Genomic DNA, 23,923 nt, shown 5'->3' on the forward strand with positions numbered 1-23,923 from the left:
GCCCTTATTTCACAGCCTTCAAAAATAATAAATTCCGGGTAGATGGCACCTGGAGTGTAAAAGGTCAAACAGTAAAGATTCTCTAAGATGATCTAATAAAAACGTCATGATGTGAAAGTGAGAAAGTTTTAATAATATACAAAAATTGCTAACCATGAGGGAAAGTGTTTAAAATGGACTATATCCAAATCAAGGATTTCTATCAAAGATACTGAAATGATGATCAAAGTCATCACTGAATCATCATTAGCAAATTGGAGGAAAACATATGTATCGCATTTAATGAATATAATATTTACTGACTGTTTGCTAAGTACCATGGACTATGCAGGATGTTCAACCGTGTGGGGGTGTGTGTGGGTGTGTGTGTGTGTTGGGTGTGTATATTGTGTGTGTGTGTGTGTGTATTGTGTGTGTGTGTGTGTGTGTGTGTGTGTAGGGCTCTATTTTGTTTTCAAAGCAGTACCTGGTTCATAGAAACTCAAAAACTACTCAATACACAAAATAAATGATTAAAATTAGTAAAACATATGTAGAAATAAAAAGACTAAAGGAGTGATAGAACTATGGATTCAGATGAAATTATTCATGAAAAGTTGATAAATGTGTCTCACACTGAGGGGAGAAAAACAACATAAGAAAAGACAAAACAAACCCAACAGGAAACCGTGGAGGAATTAACTGACTAAAAGTCACAATTCTGGCAATGATAAAAGCATCTAATCAAAGTTCTTCCACTGGAAGTCTCTGGATTAATTTCCCCAGAAACTATGCACTGAAAAACCATGCATGTTTAACTTTCCTGAATCAATACCATCCGTTAAAATTCGAATGCAAATATAAAATACTAAAACAATATCTTATAATTATATACCCCTGTAATACTCCCCACCTTCAAGAAGAAAAAAGGAGATACTCATACCAGGAGATCAATTTGAACACTACAAGCAACAAAACTGCATTTGTGTTTTTACATCCTACTATGAACACAGTGCTGGTGGAGCAGTACCTCCATCAGTCACCAATCTTACGTACATTAATTGTGGGCACATGATGACTACATGTATGATGCCTAATGGAAAAATGACAAATTACACAAACCCTTGCCTGTGTCTAGGATGAGATTATTCAAGCATGTACCTGCAAAGGAAATCAACTCGCCTCCTGGAATGAGCAAAGCAGTAATGATCACACCTGACAATGCTGTCACCCACAAAATATCAGCATCTCTCCACCAGCCTTCAAATGGTCTTTTCACATTTGAGGTACGAAGCAGAACTTTGTATAGATATATCTATTTTCTAATAAAACATATCATTAACCACATAGAAAGTGTTGTAACACCTGAAGGAGTGTTGTACACCCAGGAGTTGCAAAAGTAAAGATACCAGGTGATGATGTAAAAGTCATTAAAAATAGTGATTATAAAAAGAGATCTTTTGGGGGGGTGCCTGGGTGGCTCAGTGGGTCAAAGCCTCTGGCTTCACTCAGGTCATGATCCCAGCGTCCTGGGATCAAGCCCCGCATCAGGCTCTCAGCTCAGCGGAGAGCCTGCTTCCCCACCCCAACCCCACATGCCTCTCTGCCTACTTGTGATCTCTGTCAAATAAATAAATAAAATCTTAAAAAAAAAAAAAAAAGAGAGATGTCTTTTACAGTGCATGCTATTTTAAGGAAAGTCTCCCAGGCCTCATAGGAAAATCAGTTTCTGCAAGTCTTAACATTTCATAAAGTAAGCAATTAAAATATTGCCCTTTATCCTCTTATTTGAGAATCTCCTGGGTATTCCCTCTAATTAAATTAGTAAGAAAAAAATACACTTAGATGGACAAATCAAAATATTTTTGAGTTAGAACAAACTGACCTTTGACCCTGTACGTCTCTAACATCAGGCACATATTCTCTAGGCTTATTTGGGGGGCTTAAAAATATCCTTTAATTTGTCATGATATTACAGGCATTTTTAACATACCTGATGAGATACGATCTAGTAAAAGTGGTCATGAACTTTATTAGCTTCATGTGTAGCAGAAAATATAAAGTGTTCAACAATACAATGATTCTACTGGTTCCCATATCATTATGCTACTATCTGTAATGAACAATTCTTATGTGAAACTTACTGCTCCCCCACTGACCCCCCAACTGCTGTAGCAGGCTTCTTAAGCAACCATACCAATCAGTGCTCCTGTGTGCGATTTTCCGAATACAAATTAAGGGAAAAGGAATTTTAGCTCTTGAGCATCAAATCTTACTAGCTGCATCCCCAAGGTTCTGACTCCAAAACACACCACACATGCCGTCTACAGTATGCTTTGGTGATGCAGAAGAGACCAAAAAAAAAAAAAAAAAAAAAAGAGGGATTCTATTTCAAGTTATTAGTCCTTTCACAAATACACATCTGATCCTGCCATCCTGCTTAGAAATCTTCAATACAGGGGAACCTGGCTCAGTAGGTTAAGCATCTGACTCTTAGTTTAGGCTCACGTCATAATTCCAAGGTCATGGGATTGAGCACGAAGTCAGGCTCCACATTCAGTAAGGATTCTGCCCGCTCACACAATTTCTCTAAAATAAATAAATCTGGGGCACCTGGGTGGGTCAGAAAGTTAAGCTTGTGCCTTCGGCTCAGGTCATGGTCTCAGGGTCCTGGGATCGAGCCCTGTATTGGGCTCTCCGCTCGGCAGGGAGCCTGCTTCCCTCTCTCTGCCTGCCTCTCTGCCTATTTGTCATCTCTCTCTCTGTGTCAAACAAATAAATAAATCTTTAACAAATAACAAAAAAATAAAATCTTTTTAAAATAAAATAATATAAAATGAAATAAATAAATCTTGAAAAAAATTCAATACATCTTTACTGAGTCAAAGACCCTTGAACTAAACTATACACCATTATGCTACAATAAAAAAACTTCAGTAAAATACAAATCTATTCACTACCCATGGTGTCCAGATCAGCTGACATAACTTTTTTCAGAGCACGGCCTTCTAGATAAAGGAAACAGTGAATTAATTTGCATTCTGGTGCAAGCTCTTTATATCATCATGTATTTGTAACTAATGGTACATTTTATACTGCACTGATACATAACACACATACATAACTATGTCTGATTTTTATTTTTTGTGAGGGCCATATAGTAAATATTTTAGGTTTTGTGTGCCATAAGATCTCTGTTACAACTATTAAACTTCTGTCTTTGTAGGATAAAAGCATCGATGGACTGCTTAAATGAATGGTTAGAGCCATATTCCAATAAAACTGTATTTACAAAAACAGGCCTCAGGCCAGAATTGGCCCATAGACCATACTTTGCTCACCACTCTTTTATGCATAAAGTCTCCATTCATTGGGATCATAGGAATAACTTTCCATAAAAATATCTGGCATCAACTTTCACATATTACTTTACTCAGACACCCAGATTTATAACTATTGTAATGTTCATGTAATGACTTGAATACATAAGGCACTTTCTTTTCTTTGTCTCCCTTGTATCTGTCCTTCTCCTGAGCACACTTAACAACCTCTGCTCTTAGTCTGTCCTCTATACTACTTTGATTTTTCCTCCACAACTTATATCATATATACTCTTATTTCCAAGCCTCCTTAGATTCCTAGGCTCTAAAGTCCTTGATTCAAAATTACCCCCCCTCACCTAAAACTTTCCTAACATTTATACATAACTTCTTAGATGTATTCTTCACATTACATTTTAATTCACTGATTATAAAGTTTTATTCCCCCACAGTTTCTATACATACCAAGGAACAGATTTTAACTCACTTATCTACATCACCCTGTGAATCCAGAAAACCTTGCAAAGTGGCTTAAACTCACTGGTACTCAACAAATATTTCCTGAATCTCTTGCTGAAGACTAAATAAAAGTGTTAGAGAATTCTTGATTTTCTATATCAAAATTCTCCTTTACAAGTGCAAGTCATCTCAATTTAAAAAAAAAAAGGGGGGGGACTTACAAATTTTAGCAAAGTGTTTTTGGACTTCTCTTTCCTAGTTTCATGAAATAAAAATGAAGTCATGCACAACATTTGCTGAAATTTTATACAACACCTGGGGTTTTCCCAACTCAAAGTCAATATCACATGTATCAAAGCCAACTATTTTAATTAGGAGGCCCCACAGTTCCTGTTTCAATATAGTATGACATTCACTGCAGAAAATCTTTGTGAGGCAAGAATTTACACACACACACACACACACACACACACACATACATAACAGTGGATAAATTTCAAAGTTGAATTACACAATGTAGTTGTATTTATTTATTTTCTGATTTCAAAACAGAAAATTTAAAGGCTCATTAATTATATTCTTTGTAAAATAGATTTTAAGCCAAAAAAAAAAAAAATACTGGTTTCTGAGATGAAAAAAAGTATTTGAGGTTTTTAGATCGGTTTTTAAATTGTAACCTTTTATTTAGAGAGTATTAATAATAAGTTTGTCATTCAATATTTGTAGCAAAGCTGAGAAGATGCAGTCATAACCACTACTACTTCACAGATAAGGAAAATTAAATAATTTGCCTGTGCTAATTCCTTCGGTGAGTATTAAAATCACGACCACACTTAGATCCTTCTCCCCATGTTTTATATTCTAAACTAGTTGTCCTCTAAGTGTGATGTCAGAACCAGCCACGTTAGGATTACCTGGAAATTCACTTTAATCACCAGATCTTGGGCCCTATCTCAGGCATACTGAATCAAGAACCCCCAGGGTAGAGCTCAGCAGTCTGTTTAACAAATTCTCCAGCTTATTCTGGTACATGCTGAGTATTGAGAACCACTGCCCAAAACTACCTACACTAACAGCTAAAATAGTATCTAAGTTGCCAAATCAGATGCTAATCCAAAAGGAATACTTAGAAAACAGACATTCAAGCTTAATTTTTCTTCTCAAAATGAACACTCTGTGGAAAAATAAGTAACTATAAGATTAGAGAATTTCTTAACACTTGTTTTTTGCAACATCTCATTTTCTATTACACACTATGTAGAACACAGGCACTACACTCTAGTTAAAAAAAAAAAAAGAGAGAAAGTTGGCTGAGAGAGGTATGGGTTGGAATTCTTAGTTAAATATATTTGAGAAACTCAATGAGCAATTCCAGGGTACCATTTACATCCACATATACATACACACCGATTTGATGTAAATAATTCTTTAGGAGTTCTGTCATCAGTCCTCCATTATGCCTTTTTTTTTTTTTTAAGATTTTATTTATTTATTTTTTATTTATTTGACAGAGAGGGGGAGATCACAAGTAGGCAGAGAGGCAGGTAGAGAGGCAGGCAGAGAGAGGGGGGGAAGCAGGCTCCCTGCTGAGCAGAGAGCCCGATGCAGGACTCGATCCCAGTGCCCTGAGATCATGACCTGAGCCAAAGGCAGAGGCTTAACCCACTGAGCCACTCAGGCGCCCCATGCCTTTTTTTTTTTTTTTAATAACTCACACATCCTTAATGTATTTGACCCCCCCCCCCCAAAAAAAAAGTCTGGCACTAAATATTTGTCAAGTGAATGAATAAAACAAATAAAACAACTGATGAACTGTTTTGGAGGATCAAGAGATAAGTAATACCTTCTAATAAAAATTTTTGACCTAGATTTCAAAACAAATTAGAGTAATTTAAATTTTTTTGCGAAAATAAAAATTATTTTTAAAATTATACTTTATCAGAAATGACAATTATTAATGCAAGAATTTATTCACATGTTACTGTGAATGAAAGTTCCATTTGTTTCAGACAAATCTGTTCCAGGTTCCAAGGCAAAGGAAGTTGTCAGGATAAAGAATAGTATTACATATTGATAAAGAGGTTAATAGTCTAAGAAGACATAATAATCCTTAATGTCCATGAGCTTAACAACAGAATATCAAACTATGTGAGGCAAAAACTAACAGAATTTTAAAAAGCAAAAAACAGGGGCGCCTGGGTGGCTCAGTGGGTTAAAGCCTCTGCCTTCAGCTCAGGTCATGATCCCAGGGTCCTGGGATCAAGCCCCACATCGGGCTCTCTGCTCAGCAGGGAGCCTGCTTCCTCCTCTCTCTCTCTCTGCCTGCCTTTCTGCCTGCTTGTGATCTCTGTCTGTCAAATAAATAAATAAAATCTTTAAAAAAATAAAAAGCAAAAAACAAAAGTAAAAAACAAACAAAAAAAAACAGATAAATTTGCTATCATAGTTAGAGACTTCAACACGTCTCTATCAGAAATTGACACATTTCATGGGCAAAAGATCAGTAAGCACAAAGGTGAACTCAACATCACTAATCAGATGAATGTAACTGACGTCGATAAACTACTTTATCCAATAACATCAGAATATACATTCTTCTCAAGCTCAATGGAACATCCACATCTAATAAGGACTGTTAAATAAAACATACAAAAAATTCTTAATACACAACAATAAGAAAACAAATAACCTGATTAAAAAAAGGGCCAGGTTTGAGAACTGTCTCTGTCCATCACAGGTCAGCTGGTGGGTCTGTGAGACCCAAAAATGGAGAGCTTTTTTGCTTCCCAGCAGCTGCCCCCAGTAGCCTCATGGTTGTCACCATGCCACGAAATGATTATGCTGAGTGGCCCTAGAAGCACTATGGCTATTGTATGGATCATCATGGGAATGAAGGTCAAGAGTCTCAAGAACGCTCACGGGGATGGTGAGCCAGGTGATGGGTATTAAGGAGGGCACGGACTGCATGCAGCACTGGGTGTTGTAGGCAAACAATGAATCATTGAACACGGTGACTATGTAACTTAATAAAATATAATAATAATTTAAAAAATAATGAAGGCAAAATGATGAAAGCTAAGCTCTACCATAAACAGCACCATGCCAGGAAAATACAAACGAAAAAGGCCCAAGCTGCATGAAAAGACAAACACCAAATGAAAGAAAGATGAAAGGTCTCCACAAGGAGCAGTACCTGTGTATCTGCTGGACAGGGAGGAACAGTCCAGAGCTACAGTACTTTCCAATATGACTAAACAAGAATGCAACGAGAAAGTGGGAAAATGGGAAGTTCCTTTGCACAAAGTTTGTGCCCAGGAAGAAACGGAAATATTAAAAGTTATCTGAACAGGGAAGAGAAAGAATGATGGAATAGTATGGTTACTAATGTCTGTTTTGTTGGAGATGGTTTTACTCAAAAACTATCCAAATATGAGAGATTCATTAGGCCAATGGACTTACGATTCAAAAAGGCCCATGTAATACAGCCCGAACTGAAAGCCACCTTTTGCCTGCCGATACTTAGCGTAAAAAAGAATCCCTCATCCCAACTATACACCACTTTGGGTATTACTACCAAAGATACTGTCATTGAGATGAACGTGAGTGACTTGGACCTTGGAAGACAAGGAGGCAAGGTTATTTGCAGAAAATATTGCCCAGGTTACCAACAATCTTGAAAACAATGGATGGATAAATGCAGTCTTGGTTTGAGAGCAGTTTCAGACAAATAACTCCTTATAATTACTGAAGACTACATACCTAATCAGAGAAAACCACCACTACTGACCACTACTGTCGTGGTTCTGAATACCACCAAAGAGCCTAACATATCTGCAGTCATCAAGAAAACTATTTATCCTATTGTAAAAAGCATTAAAATACCCCAGTTTAAAAAAGAGAGAGAGAGAAAGAGAAGACAGGAAAAAGAAGAAAAAAAAAAGAAATGAGGCAAACACCTGAATGGACACTTCACCAAAGAAAATATGGAGGAGAAAAAAAAATTAAGCATAACAAAAGATGCTCCATACAGATGTTGTTCAGGGAAATGCAAATTAAAACAACGAGATGTTGGGACACCTGGATGGCTCAGTTGGTTCTGCATCTGCTTTTGCCTCAGGTCATGATCCCAGGGTCCTGGGATCAAGTCCCACATAGGGCTCCTTGGTCAGTGAGGAGCCTGCTTCTCCCTCTGCCTGCCACTCCCTGGTTTGTGCTCTCTCTGACAAATAAACAAAATCTTAAATAAATAAAATAGAACAATGAGATGTTACTATATGCCTATTAAAATGGCCAAAATCCAGAAACTAACGACACCAAATGCTGGCAAGGATGTAGAGTAACAGGAATTCTCATACATTAATGGTGGGAATGCAAAACTGTATAGCCAGTTTAAAAGACTGTTTGATAATTCCTTACAAAACTGAACATATTCTTATTCATATGATCCAGAAATTATGCTCCTTGTTATTGAGCCAAAGGAGATGACAATTTATTTCCAGAATTTATTTCCAGAAACCCACACATGGATGTTTATAGCAACTTTATATACAATTGCCAAAACTTGGGAGCAACCAAATGTCCTTCTGTAGGCAAATAAACTTTGGTACACCGAACAATGGAACATTATTCAGCACTAAAAAGAAATGAACTATGAAGCCATGAAATGGCAAGGAGGAAACTTAAGTGCATATTATTCACTGAAAAAGCCAACTGGAAAAAGCTACATGATGTACAATGCCAACTATGTGATATTCTAGAAAAGGTAAAACTATGGAGACAATAAAGGTTAGTAATTGCCAGGGCTTTGGTAGGGAGAGGTGGAAGAATGAACAGGCCGAGCAGAGGATTTTTAGGACAATTAAGGTACTCTCCATTAATGGTGGATAGCTGCCATTACACGTTTGATCACACCCATAGAATATATAAAACCAAAAGTAAACTCTAATGTAAAATATGGGTATTTTGGGGGTGCCTGGGTGGCTCAGCGGGTTAAAGCCTCTGCCTTCAGCTCAGGTCATGATCTCAGGGTCCTGAGATCGAGCCCCGCATCGGGCTCTCTGCTCAGCAGGGAGCCTGCTTCCTCCTCTCTCTCTGCCTGCCTCTCTGCCTACTTGTGATCTCTGTCTGTTAAATAAATAAATAAATAAATAAAACCTTTAAATAAATAAATAAATAAATAAAAATACAGGTATTTTTGTATGTCATTTAAGTCCCTCAACTGTAACAAATACAATGGCATTAATTCTAGAGAATGAAGCAGAGTTCATCTTGCACATAAGGGAAGAATCTATAGATACAGATACAGATACAAAGAGGGGCTTAATATATCACACAGATGCATTACAAATAGAAGTAAGGTAGAAGACACAAAATTACTTGAAAATTAAAAATTTCAGTATGTTATACAAATGATATAGCCATTAGTTTATTGATTTCAATGTCATGCAAAAATAAGAGAGAATTCTTAATATTTCCTGAAACAATAAGATCCAGCCATGTTTGTGGTAAATGCATTTATTTATTAAGACTGACCTGATTTTTAAAAAATTCAATCTTTCCAGCACTGACCTATAAGGATATTTAGTCAAAACTTTACTTGTAACTTCATTGGAATTTTGAAAGTTCCATGTAATGCAACTAGCAAATTGGATTCTGCTCACTAGAGTCATGATTTTCTCCAAATTTATGAAATGGACTTATAATGTTATAGGATTGTGAAATTCATAGTAAGCATAAATCAATATAAGATACAGCCAAAACTTATTTTGGAATGCTGTATAGATGAAATTTCAGTAGTAGTGGGGATTAAAATGGTTCTGTCCCCCCTCTCCCCAAAGATAACAATCCTAAGTATTGTGTAAAATACATAAAGTTAATTCAAAAACACAAACTAGGAAATTTACAAAGCAGAAACAATCAGAGGAAAGCATAATACACAAACCTGCAATGCAGAGTGGAAAGAACAGTGTTTTTGTGGCTTTTTGATCTGAGAGAACGAACAATCTCCCTTACCCTTTGGCTATGTTTGCAGAAAATGACACAATTATAACCTCACTGGTGAAAGGAAGCAGGGATCATAATTTGGAAGAAATTTTAGAGGAGAAATCCTAACAATAAAGCTACGCAGGTATAGGAGAGACAATAGGAAGTAAGGGAAAATGCAGGTAGAGATCAGAGAAAAAACTATACTCAAAAACTAGAGCTTTTTTTGGACCCAATGGTGGGTGGACCCAATCTTCAAAGCTGAGGTTTCTCCTAACAGTAAATTTTTAACCAGACATAATTCAAACAGCAAGAGGCACAAAGCTTTTAAGTCCTGGTAGACAAAGTTTCAGAAGAGAGAGCCTGAAACTGACAGAGCACAGAAAAATAGAGAAGGAATGCACAAAAAAGCAACAGTGGAAAGCCATAAAAACAGAGCAGAGATAGGAGTAGTTGCATATGGTGCAAGAGATAAAGTTTACAGTTTGAAACCAGATAAATTTACCACTTATTAAAACAAGAAACAGGGGCGCCTGGGTGGCTCAGTGGGTTAAAGCCTCTGCCTTCTGCTCGGGTCATGATCCAGGGTCCTGGGATCGAGCCCCATGTCGGGCTCCCTGCTCAGCGGGGAGCCTGCTTCCCTTCCTCTCCCTCTGCCTGTCTCTCTGCCTGCTTGTGACCTCTGTCTTTCACATAAATAAATAAAATCTTAAAAAAAAAAAAAAGAAACAAAAATCTTCATACGAACATGACAGGATCCAGCGTCACTAAAATATATTATCAATAATATCCAGTTTTCAATAAAAAATTTCTAGACATAAAAAACATTTAGTTCTAGACATGCAGGAAAAAAATGTAGTGTGATCATTATGGACTAAAAAATAACCAAATGGGTAAAGATGTTGGACATATCAGACCAAGATTTTTATGCCACCTTTCATAAATATATCCAATGAACTAAAGGAAAATTATTCAAATAAATTGAAGAACATTATAGTATCAATGAATGTACAGATGGATAATCTCAAGAGTAAAATGGGAACTCTAAATCACCAAACTACTAGTAATTCAGAGAGTGAATTGTACAGCAATCGAAATTAAAACATAAGGATACATGAGCTCAACAATAGTTTGGATATTGCCAAAAAGGAATGAATAAACCTTATATCAGTAAAGCTATCAACTCAAGAATCACAAGGCTATTGATTGAAAAAAATTAATACCACATTAGAAACTTATTACACAATATAAAACAGTCCAATATTGATATAAATGGAATCCCAGAACAGGAAAGATAGAATATTCAAAAAAATAAATGACTGAAAACCTTAAGTTTGCTAGAAAACAATGCAAGCATCTATAAAGCTTAATAATAGATATACCACAGCCAAAATGTTATAAGCCAAACATAAAGAGAAAATCTTGTAAGCAAAGAAAAATGAATCATTTAATAAAGACAAACATCAATATGAATAAAAATAGATACCTGAAATGACTGAAAATATTGAAATTTCTTTTCAAAGTGTTGAATAAAAACAAACAAAAATTCTAAGTCCAGTGAAACTGTCTTTCAAAACTGAAAGGGAAATAAAGAAGTTTTAAATTGATAAATGAGGGGGAATCATTTGCCAGCAGACCTTTACCACAAGAAATGCTAAAAAAACAAAAAACACAAAAACTGAAGGAATATCTTTAGAAAGCCTAAAGAAATAACATAAGCTAGGAATTCAGATGGATTAAAATGATGTTTTTAAAAATTATATCTATATGCAATTTTATATATCTTACTTATATATTTTAAATTATATATGCAATGTATATATGTGTGTGGACTCTTTTTCTCTTAATCCTACTAAAAGGCATAAGACAGAACAAAGCAAAAGTAACAACATTGTTTTGATAGGCTTGTAATTTGGTAAAGACTCAGAGAGGTGGTTATTTTTACAAGTGTCTGATTTTCAACCAAAAAAAAAAAAATCACAAGATATAAAACACAGGAAAGGACTATAAATAAATATGCCAACAAACTCCTTCAAAAAATTGAAGAGAACACTTCCTAACTCACTCTATAAGGCCAGTACTTCCCTGATAGCAAAGATAAACACAAAGACACAAAGACAAAAATGTAGGCACTAAAATATATATAGACACTAAAATATATATAGATAAAACACTGTACTGACCAATTCCCTGATAAATATGTAAAAATGCTCATCAAAATACTGGCAAGCAGAATGCAGCAGGAAAGAAAAAATTGTACACCGTGACCAATTGTGATTTATTCCTATAATGCAAGGATGGTTTAACATACAACAATCAATCAGTGTAACCCACCTCATCAACAGAATGAAGGAAAATAACTATATAATTATCTCAATTGAAGCAGAAAAAGCACTTGAAAAACCCCAATGCCCTTCCATAATAAAAATACTCAACAAAGTAGGAACAAAAGGAAACTACCTAACATAATAAAGGCCAATATGAAAAGCCCACAGTTAACTTCAGACTCAGTGGTGAGAGACTAAAAACTTTTCCTCAGAGGAACAAAACAAGGAGGACTGCTTTCACTATTGCTATTTAACATATTATTGGAAGTTCTTAAACAGAGGAATTAAGCAGGGAAAAGAAATAAAAGACACCCAAATTGTAAGAAAAACTAGTAAAGTGACCTCTGCAGACAATACAATCTTCTATGTAGGAAACATGAAAGCTTCCACCAAAACCAAACCTCATAGAATAAAGAAATTAAGCAAAATTGTGGAATACAAATCAGCATGCAAAAACTAGTTGTGCTTTCACACTCACGTTGAATAATCCACAAAAGCACTAAAAAGAACCTATTCCATTTATAAGCACATGAGAAAGGATAAACTGTTTAGTAACAAACTCAACCAAAAAGGCAAAATACTTGTACACTGAAAAACTATAAAATATTTCTGAAAGAATTTAAAGACAAATTGAGATTACATCCCCTGTTCATTTATCAGAAGACTTCATATTATGAAAATATCAGTAATGCTCAAAGGAACTTACATAGTTGATGCAATTGTTACCAAAATCCCAATAATTATTTTTCCACAAAACTAAATAAATCCATCCTAAAATTCATGTGAATCTCAAGGGATCCGAAACAACCAGAACAATCTTGAAAAAGAAGAACAAAGTTAGAGGATTTATACTTCTTGAAATCAAAATTTACCAACACATGTGGTAAGCAAAACAGAATTAACACTGTCATAAAGACAGACATAAAGACCAATAGACTAGAAAAAAGAGTATAGAAATAAACCCTCACATATGTGGTCAAATTTTGACAAGAGTATCAAGACTAGTCAATGGGAAAAGGACAGTCTTCTCAATAAATGGGGCCGGGAAAACTAGATATCCATCTGCAAAATAACTAAAATGGACATTTACCTTGCTTATAAACTCAAACTAAATCAAAGTCTTAAATGTAAAAGCTATAAATCTCTCATGAGAAAACTTAAGGGAAAGACCCCGTGTCTGCATTTGGCAACAATTTCTTGGAGATGACACCAAAAGCAAAGACAACAACAACAAAAAATAAACACATTGGACTACATCAAAATTGATACTTTTGTGCATCAATGGACCCTACCAACAAAATGAAAAGTAAACCCACAGAATTTGAGAAAAATATTTGCAAATCATATTCTGATAAGAGATTAAAATCCAGACTATATAAAGAACTCCTATAACTCAACAACAAAAAACTAAAAACCCAATTCAAGATGGACAAAGGACTTGAACAGACATGCAAATTACCAACAAACAATAAAAAGATGGGCAATGTCAGTATCCTTAGAGAAATGCAAAATCAAAACCATAAAACCACTTTACATGCATAAAATGGTTATCAAAAATAAGTGTTATCAACAAGGAACACCTGTTATATATATAAAATGTCATGTGATATACATTTTATCACAATAAGAAATAAAAATTTAGCACGATTGGGGCACCTGGGTAGCTCAGTTGGTTAAGCAACTGCCTTCAGCTCAGGTCACCAACCCAGAGTCCCAGGATTAAGTCCCGCATGGGGCTCCCAGCTCCACGGGGAGTCTGCTTCTCCCTCTGACTTCTCACCTCTCATGTGCTCTCTCACTGTCTCTCTCTCAAATAAATAAATAAAATCTTAAAGAAAAAAATTAGCACAATACAAATTTAAGGTTTTATTATTTTTAAAAAATCATTAGCTCTATTGAAATCCAATGTTTAGTATCTTCCAAAGTTTCCCTTTCTCTTACCATTATTCCATTAAAAAACATGGACTTTTTAATCTTATCATTATATATATAAATACCCCCTCAAATCTCCTGTAATTTACCCAGAGTATTACTTATATTATAGTTTCCTACAGGTGCAATGACATGACAATGACTGAGAAGCACAGCTGTATTTAAGCCTCCTTGCCTAGTTATTGGCCAGTTAATTTAGTTGTAAGAATATAGGAACCGAAAGTCAAAGGAGAAACTGAAGGGAGCAGAAATATAGCACTCTGTCTCAAAAAAGTAGTATCTGTAATAGAGAGACAACTGTGTAAAGATACTTTCCTGTAAAAGGCAGTTTTCCTTAGTCTATAATCTAAAATCAGCATAAGCCTGCTAATGTAGGGGAATAAAAGTAAGTACAAGCAGCCTGTTAGCAGGTAATAGGCTGGTCAGATGTAAATGAAAATCACATATATGCAAATGAAGCAAGGTTTCTGGTCAGATTCTTACTCCTTCAATATTACCAGGGTCTGGAAAACAAAAAAGTATCATATGCTCAAAATGTAAATGATTCCTTTATTGGAATATTCACAACTGGAAAGACCTTGCAAGAGGTTAAAAGCAATGCTGTCGAACGAACAGACCCGAAACACTTCTTCTGTACCATGTTTTTTTAAAAAAAGCTGCGCTACACTTAACCAGAGATTAAATTAGTAATAGAGCATGGACAGCTCACAGCTGTGGTACATAAATCTATTCTCCTGCATCATCCACAAAAAGCTGACCCTCGGATTTAGACATTCGCCGTGAAAAGACAATTTGGTTCTTGTTCTTAACCTCCTCACAGTCACGTTTACTTGAGGGGATTCCTGTCGTGCAGTTCCTTCCCTGTGCTTTGCCACCAGAGTTCAGTAGCAGTCTTTTAATGCCTTGTACGCTTTGTTAAGGATGATCGTTGAATTATCATACTTTGACCTTTGCATTATTCTACAGCACCCCTCATCAACAATTGCCATTATCAGTTATTTATAGCATCACTGGTTTGTAATGGAAAGGCCAATCTAAATACTGAATATGTAAAAGATGTAGATCTTTCAAATGTAAACAAACACCACCACAGCATTTGACAGCTCATTCCGGTTTTTTTTTTTTTTTTAAGATTTTATTTATTTGACAGAGAGAAATCACAAGTAAGCAGAGAGGCAGGCAGAGAGAGAGGAGGAAGCAGGCTCCCTGCCGAGCAGAAAGCCCCATGTGGGGCTCGAACCCAGGACCTGGGATCATGACCTGAGCCGAAGGCAGCGGCTTAACCCACTGAGCCACCCAGGCGCCCCACATTCCGTTTTTCTAATGATAGGAGTACAGAATGTTACAACGGAAGCTCACGAAGGCAACACTATCAATGAAATGCAAATGATAGCAAGCTACAGCAGTTAAGTACTGTTAAAAGGGAATTCTTTCTTGATTTGAACATGAACACTGAATAAGTCTAGTACAGGACACCTTAGAACCTGATATTTCCATCTCCTAAAAAGCTTATCATGCCCTTTCATTTTAGACAGGGCTTTGAAATAGGCTGATTCTACTGACTAGAACTACTAGGTGTTCATATGCAGATGTTCCAGAAGTTTTGTTGATAAAAAATTAAAGCACTGAATTTAAGAATTTAAAATAATTTAGGAATAAGATAAATATAATTTTTAAAATCTACATTTTCTAGTTAAGTTGATAAAAGCTTTCCCAGAGTACTATTTTGAGTTCATGATGTCCTAGCCAACAGTATGACTGTGTTTGGTTAGAAAACTTTGTATTTAATTTGAAAGAGACTGAGAAGTAATCCCTAGCAGGAAATTTAGATCTCTAAAGAGAATAGGAGAAAATTTAATTTTAAACCTAGTGATTTCCCCAAAGAAATTCTAGTTCAAGACATTTTTCCCTTTTTTTTTATGAGAAACTTTATACAACTCATGTTAAATATATCCAAAGTGAATAAAAGTAATGTACTTGTGCATGTGAGTTAAGAATATAACACAGAAGGAAATAATTCATAAAAGCACTACAATTCTATCTATAGCAGCTTAGAAAAGAGAAAAATATTTTTATCCTCAAGATTTTATTATTGTCACCGATCTCCTTTGGCTTTGCCTTCAGCTCTCCTTTTTAAGGACTCTTCTCCTTCGGCCCAAATATTAAATGTTTCATTTTTGTTGACTTTTCATCATTGATGGTATCCCTTTCCACCTAGCCACCTGATTTGAGATAAGCCCTATGCTAGCTGTTGACGACAACAGTCAAATTCGTCAACACCTTTTCCTTTGAGATCTTCACAGTATTATGAAGGAGGCAGACAAGTAAGTTAATATGGATGGTATTCTGGGACATATGCTGTAATAGAAATAACACCCACAGAAGAAATATTTGAATCAGACTAGGGAGAGGAACCAGGAAAAGTTTCCTAGGAGAGCTGACTTTCAACTCAAGTTTCAAAGGTTAGGTAATTATTCAATGAAAGCAGGATCTGTGAGCTTCTGACTCCCAGATCAATTTGACTAATATAAGACACTAGCAAGAGACTGGAGGGTGGGAGGAAAAATCATCCAGGGTACTTATATCCATAACCCCATGCTCTCTGCATCACCAAGGTTCTGATAGAGAGCTGTGCTCTTTTAAGGGTTTTTCCCTTTGGGGGCAATGCCTCTTCTGCAGCTCCAGCTTTTCCTGTGTTTGTACAACCCAGTCTCCTTCCTTTGTCCCTTTGAGTTTAGAGATGATGATAATGGCTTCATTTTTGCTGGTCTCGGGTGCCTCACCGGCCCTGCCCATGTCCAGGATGAGTTCACCATGACATCAGAGAGGCCAACTGCATATCTGGCAGTAAAAACCAGCATAGAATCCATTTTTCCTATTACACTGTGAGCCCTTTAAAGGTAAAGAGGTATCTTTTTTTCTGTCTCAGGTACCTTAGCTTTTAATACAGCGTTTGGAACAAAAGAGTTCAGTGAATGTAAATTTCCAAATTCAGAGGGAAAAAAAAAGATGCAATTCAATCTTCAGAAAAAAATTATTTTGCTTTTGGAATATTATAAATCAAGTACAGCTAAACTAAGAAAGAAATGCAAGAGACTTACAATGGATGGCGTACGATTTAGTTTTAGAACATTAAAAGAATGGTATTACACTTTATAATCTGGGTTTTAAGCTTATATTGAAATGAGAATTAGGAAAGACAAATAAATTGGAAATGATAGGATTTAAGGTCTTCCCATTACCATAATTCTAAATTTAACAATTGTTATATAATTGTAAAGGAAACAAAATTTCTTTTGTTTTCGCTTGCCAACTGGATTTCATCTAACAGAGGAGATGTATGCAGTGTACATTTATTTTTAGAGGACACATGGCAATGAGAGTAGAACATGGGCTTTTTCTAATGTGGTGATTTTGACTTTCTAATTAGAACCTCCAAAGAACAATAGTCACCAATACATCATGATTTATAACACCTCTTGTTTTCTCTGCTCACTCAATGCTCTTACTCACCCTGCATCTTATAAAAGAAAAAAAGTATTTGTTACCAAAATGTATCCACTTATAGGTCTGATCACATTTATATTTGGCCATATTTATGTCCTTAAACTGAAACTTATATGTGGAATTCTCTATAGTATATCCATATAGTACTATGTCAGACTCTACATGAAGTTTCATGGATTTTTATTGTTAAAGTTGTTCAGTATTTACAAACTAATGCTATGAATCACGTTAAGATTATGGAACCACTGAAGGAGGTAGAAGGTAATGAATTTAATGATATACATTCTTTGTCAGAATTTGTTGGCTGAATAATGGAAGCATTCCATAAAAATTTACTATTACTAACTCCCATTCAAGATTTCTTTGAAACAAAAGGGATGTTTACCAAATTCTCAATAACCAAAAAAAAACTGGCAGTGTGATTTACATTTTCTCACCTATATCAACATCACACCGCATACAGATAAACTAAACCTAAAACTTCAAGAAAGAAAAAAGCTCACTTATGACACTGTAACCCAGATCACAAAGGTGGCAAGTACAAGAATTCATATTGAAATTGAAGGTTTTCATAGTACAAATTGATAGTAATGATATTACATGTTTTCTAACATAAATCAACATGTAGCTCAATTTAGATATAACTAGTAGCATTATATATGTGGTCTACAAATCTACAAAAAGAATTTCAAGAATGCTTTGTTGATATTGATGAATTTAAAGTTGCTTTTCAGGACCCTGAGTTCACCCTGCCTCACGTTTACAACTGAATACCATCTGCATCCAAGTCAATAAACCAGAGAATGACCCTAAGATTAACTGAACAAACTCCACAACTAAATGAAGAGAAGCAGCTGCATCTGAAAGGTTCAGAAGGTCAGAAAGGCAGAGGAAGGCTGCCTGAAGCAGGGAGGAAGCTGCAAAAGCAGAGAGGGCAGAGAAATGGGTCCTTGCACCAGAGGGCGCACTCACGTGGGGAAGACTAATCCTCATAACAGGTGGCTTTAAAAACCAGAGAGGATGAATTCTTGAAGTTTGTAAAATCAATGGGACTTGGAACCTGGAGCTTTGAAGGTCACCTGACTCAGCAATGGGTGAGCCAAGAGGACAAGGAATATTAAGTTGCAGCCCTTAAATAGACACCAGCCTGTGTGGAGAGGCAAATTTAAAGGCCGTCTATACAATAATAGGGGTAAATGAGAGACATATCTATTCATATTGATTTTGGACCATGTTGGGGGACATCCTTGAAAACCATTTTCCTCCCCTGGCCCTCAGCATAAACAGAGACATCTTCAGGAATGTGGGCTGCATAGACACTTGTAGTCTCAGAGCAAATTTTGTTAAAGCTGCCTGCACAGCACAACCAGCCACCTGGAGCACAGCTGCCTCCATGAGCTCTACCCAGCTTCCAAACAAAACCCCGCTGCATGCCGCCAGTCACTTTCACAAACCAAGCCCAGCAATGCCTAATCATCAATGCATGCTGAGCCCAGGTTCGCACCCACAGTCACCCCTGCTTGCAGCCCCCAGCCACCACAGCACACTGGGATCCAGCATAAAACACAGGCCCTATGCAAATTTTGCTAACATTGCCACCAAACCCCAAGGTCCACAGCAGACAACCCCCACCAGAGCTGGCTGGCCTGTGTCCCACTAACACTACAAAGAGCAAAAAGAGCCCAAAGGCAGAGAGTCAGTGAGGAAAAAAGGAAAAGTGACTCAGACATAATAGCAGGACATAAGCATCACATATAGGATACTCTCCTGAAGAACCAGTTTCTGGTGACAGGGGACACTGCACTGCAGGGCACTCTGGGATCTCCTCTTCATAAAGTCACTGCTTCCAAGAGCAGAAGACATAGCTGACTGACTTGACACACAGAAACAGACACAAAGAGGCAGACAATGTGAGAAGACAGAAATTTATCCCTGCACTAACTGAATTTAAATTTTAAAAAATAATGATTTTTTTTTAAAAAAGATATTCATCCCAAATGAAAGAACAGGACAAAGCTAAGGCCAGAGATCTAAGAAAAGCAGATATAAGTAACATGCTTGATAGAAAATTCAAAGCAATGATCACAAGGAGACTCACTGGGCTTGGGAAAACAGTGGAAGACATGAGTTCAACCCTTAACACAGAGATGAGGAATAACAGTGGAGATTAAAAGGCTCGAGAAATAAAATGAGAAACACGTTTGATGAAATGAGTAGGAGGATTAAAGAAGCAGAAGAATGAATGGGGGACCTAGAGAGCAGAATAATGGAAAGTAATCAGGCTAAACAAAAGAGAGAAAGAAGAATTACACCAAATGAGATGAGACTTAGGGAACTCAGGGACACCATCAAACATAATTACATTCATATTATAGGAGTCTGAGAAGAAGAAGAAAGAGAAAAGGAGGCAGAGAATTTATTTAAAGAAATAATAGCTGAAAACTTCCTTAATATGGAGGAGGAAACAGACATCCAGATCCAGAAGGCACAAAGAACTCCCATCAGAATCAATAAAAGGCCAAACAAAGACATAATGGAATCAACCTGCAAAATATAATGATAAAGAAGAAAAAAAAAATTCTTAAAAGCAGCAAAAGTAGTCAGCAACCTCCAAGCGAAAATGCCTTGAGGCTAGTAGGAGATTTTTCGCCAGAAACGCTGCAAGCCAAAGTGCCATGATATAATCAAAGTTTAGAATGGGAAAAATCTGTAGCCAAGAACACTCTGCAACAAGGCTATCATTCAGAATAGAAAGAAAAAGAGTTTCCCCAAACAAAAACTAAAGGAGTTTGTAACCAGTAAACCAGACCTGGAAGAAATATTAATGGGAACTCTTTGAGTGGAAAGGAGAGATCGAAAGTTTTAGTATAAAGGTAGGAAACAAAAAAGCAGTAAAAATGAGTATTTCTGTAAAAAATCTGTAAAGAAACTCATGAAAAAGGAAATAAAATTAATAATATAAGATGGCAACAATACATGCCTATCTAATTACTTTGAATATAAATGGACTAAACACTCCCATCAAAATATACAGGGTGACAGAAGAGATTAAAAAAAAAAACAAAACAAAACCACAACACTATGAAACTAGAAGTCAACTATAAGAAAAAAATCTAGAAAGAGCATAAATACACGGAGGTTAAATAACATGTTATTATACATTGATTAGGTAACCTGTAAATCAACGAAGAAATAAAAAAGTACATAAAAACAACTGAATATGAGAACATAATGGTCCAAAACCTTTGGGATACAGCAAAAGTGATTCTAAGAAAGAAGTTCACAGCAGTATGGGCCTAACTCAAGAAGCAACCAAAACCTCAAATAAACAACCTAACTTTACAGGAGCTAGAAAGAGAACAATAAACAAAACCTAAAACCCGTAAAAAAAAAAAAAAAAAGTAATAAAGGTTACAGCAGATAGAAGTGATATAGAAACTAAAAAAACAAACAAACAAAAAAACAGGTCAATGAAATCAGGAGATGGTTCTTTGAAAAAAAAGCAATAAAATTCTTATACTTCTACCCAGACTTACAAGAAAAAAAAGAGAAAGGACTTAAAAAATCAAAAATGAGAGAGGAGAAATAGCACCACAAAAATACAATTATCAGATAATATTATGAAAAACTCTATGCCAACAAATTGGACAACCTAGAAGAAATGGATAAACTCCCAGAATCATGTCAACTATCAAAACTGAAACAGGAAGAAATAGAAAATTTGAACAGACTAATAATCAGAAAAGAAGTTGAATCAATAATCAAAAGAGTCTCAATAAACACAAGTCTAAGACCAGGTGGCTTCACAGAGGAATTCTACCAAACACATAAAGAAGAATTACTACCTGTTCTCCTCAAACTATTCTGAAAATAGAAAAGTACAGACAATTTCCAAATTCATTCTATGAGCCCAGCATTATTCTGATACCAAGACTGTATGATAAAGACACCACTAAAAAAGAGAACTATAGGCCAATATCCCTGATGAACATGAATGCAAAAAATCCTCAATAAAATACTAGCAAACCAAATCCAACAATACATTTAAAAAAAAATCACCATGATTAGTGGGGTTTATTCCTGGATTGCAAGGGTGGTTCAATATTCACAAATCAATCAATGTGATAAATCACACCAACAAAAGATAAGAACTACATGATCATTCCAATAGATGCAGAAAAAGCATTTGACAAAGTACAACATCTATTCATGATAAATAACTTCAACAAAGTAGGTTTAGAGGTAACATAGCTCAACATAATAAAGGCCATATATGAAAAACACAGCTAGCACCAGCCTTAATAGGGAAAAATTGAGAGCTTCTAAGGTCAGGAACAAGACAAGGATGTCTACTCTCACTTTTATTCAACATAGTATTGGAAGTCCTAGCCACAGCCATCAGACAACATAAAGAAATAAAAGTAAGAAAGAAGTAAAACTCACTACTTGCAGATGACATGATACTATATATAGAAAATCTGAAAGACTACATGAAAAAACTGCTAGAACTGATAAACTGAATAAAGTCACGGGCTACAAAATCAATGTACAGAACTGTTGTATTTCTATACACCAATAAAGAAGCAGAAAGAGAAACTGAGGAATAAATCCCATGTACAGTTGCACCCAAAATAAGATACCTAGGAATAAACCTAACCAAAGAGGTAAAAGACCTATACTGTGAAAAGTAGAAAATAATAATGAAATAATTCAAAGATTACACAAATAAAAAGACATTCCATGTTCATGGATTATAAGAATAAATATCATTAAATACTGTATTGTCTATAGTACCCAAAGCTATCTACATATTTAATGCAATCCCTATCAAAATACAACCAGCATTTTATTAAAGATTTTATTTATTTATTTGACAGAGAGAGATCACAAGCAGGCAGAGAGAGAAGGGGAAGCAGGATCCCCACTGAGCAGAGGACCCCAATGCAAGCTAAAATCCCAGGACCCTGAGATCATGACCTGAGCCCAAGGCAGAGGCTTAACCCACTGAGTCACCCAGATGCCCCCAACCAGCAATTTTTAAGGAGCTAGAACAAATAATCTTAAATCTGTATGAAGTCAAAAAAGACCCCAAATAGCCTAAGCAATCTTGAAAAAGAAAAGCAAAGCTAGAGGCAACACAATTCCAGACTTCAAGTCTGCCATGATCAAGATAGTATGGTATTGGCAAACAAACAAACAAAAAAACACAGACACAGAGATCTAAGGAACAGAATAAAAAAACCAGAAGTAAACCCATAACTATTGGCTCAATTAATCTTCAACAAATCAAGAAAGAATATCCAATAGGAAAAGGACACTCTCCTCAAAAAATGACGTTGGGGGTGGCTCAGTGGGAGGGAGCCTGCTTCCCCCACCCCCTGCCTGCCTCTATCCCTACTTGTGATCTCTCTCTGTCAAATAAATAAATAAAATCTTTAAAAAAAAAAAGTGATGTTGGGAAAACTGGATAGCAACACACAAAAGAAATTAGAATTTTCTTACACCATACACAAAAATAAATCCAAAATGGAGTAAAGACCTAAATGTGAGACCTGAAACCATAAAATCCTAGAAGAGAACACAGGCAATAACCTCTCTTACATCAGTCATATCAACTGTTTTCTAGATTTGTTTCCTGAGGCAAAAGAAACAAAAAACAAAAATGAACTATTGGGACAAAAAGCTTCTGCACAGTGAGGGGAATAATCAACAAAACTAAAAGGCAACATACAGAACTGGAGAAAATATTTGCAAATGGCATATCCTATAAAGGATTAGTACCTAAAATATATAAAGAACTTAAAAGACACAACACCCAAAAAACAAAAAACCCAATTTAAAAATGGCCAAGACATGAACAGACATTTCTACAAAGACATCCAGATGGCCAAAAGACACATGAAAAGATATTCAACATCACTTGCCATCAGAGAAATGCAAATCAAAACTACAATGAGATAGCAACTCACACCTGTCAAAAAAGGCTAAAATCAACAACACAAGAAGCAACAGGTGTTGGCAAGAGTGTGGAGAAAGGGGAACCTTGCACTGTTGGTGGGAATTCAAACTGGTGCAGCCACTGTGGAAAACAGTATATAGTTTCCTCAAAGAGTTAAAAATAGAACTACCCTATGATCCAGCCATGGCACTACTAGGTATTTACCCAAAGAATACAAAAACACTAATTCAAAGGGATACGTGCACCTCTATGTATACAGTAGGATTCTTTTACAATAGCCAAAATATGAAGGCAGCCCACGTGTCCACTGATTGAGGAATGGATAAAGAAATGAAACAGCCTGTCATGACACACAGCCACACAGATGTGCAGTGACACCAGACCCAGAGAGCACACTGGGCGGTTCTCAGTGCACCAAGTTTCAGAATAGGGAAAGGGTCCCAGGGCAATGGACATCA

At 36.0% G+C, this 23,923-nt stretch overlaps 1 protein-coding gene and 1 pseudogene across 3 annotated transcripts in view; one reads left to right on the forward strand and one right to left on the reverse strand.

Annotated features, from left to right (window-relative positions):
- MALRD1 (MAM and LDL receptor class A domain containing 1) overlaps positions 1-23,923 on the reverse strand; it is a 763,597-nt gene that overhangs the window by 486,071 nt on the left and 253,603 nt on the right. The window lies entirely within an intron of this gene.
- On the forward strand, positions 6,581-7,469 carry LOC125107505 (ribosome biogenesis protein NSA2 homolog; annotated as a pseudogene).

Source organism: Lutra lutra, chromosome 8 (assembly GCF_902655055.1).
Source record: "Lutra lutra chromosome 8, mLutLut1.2, whole genome shotgun sequence".
Lineage (NCBI taxonomy): Eukaryota > Metazoa > Chordata > Mammalia > Carnivora > Mustelidae > Lutra > Lutra lutra.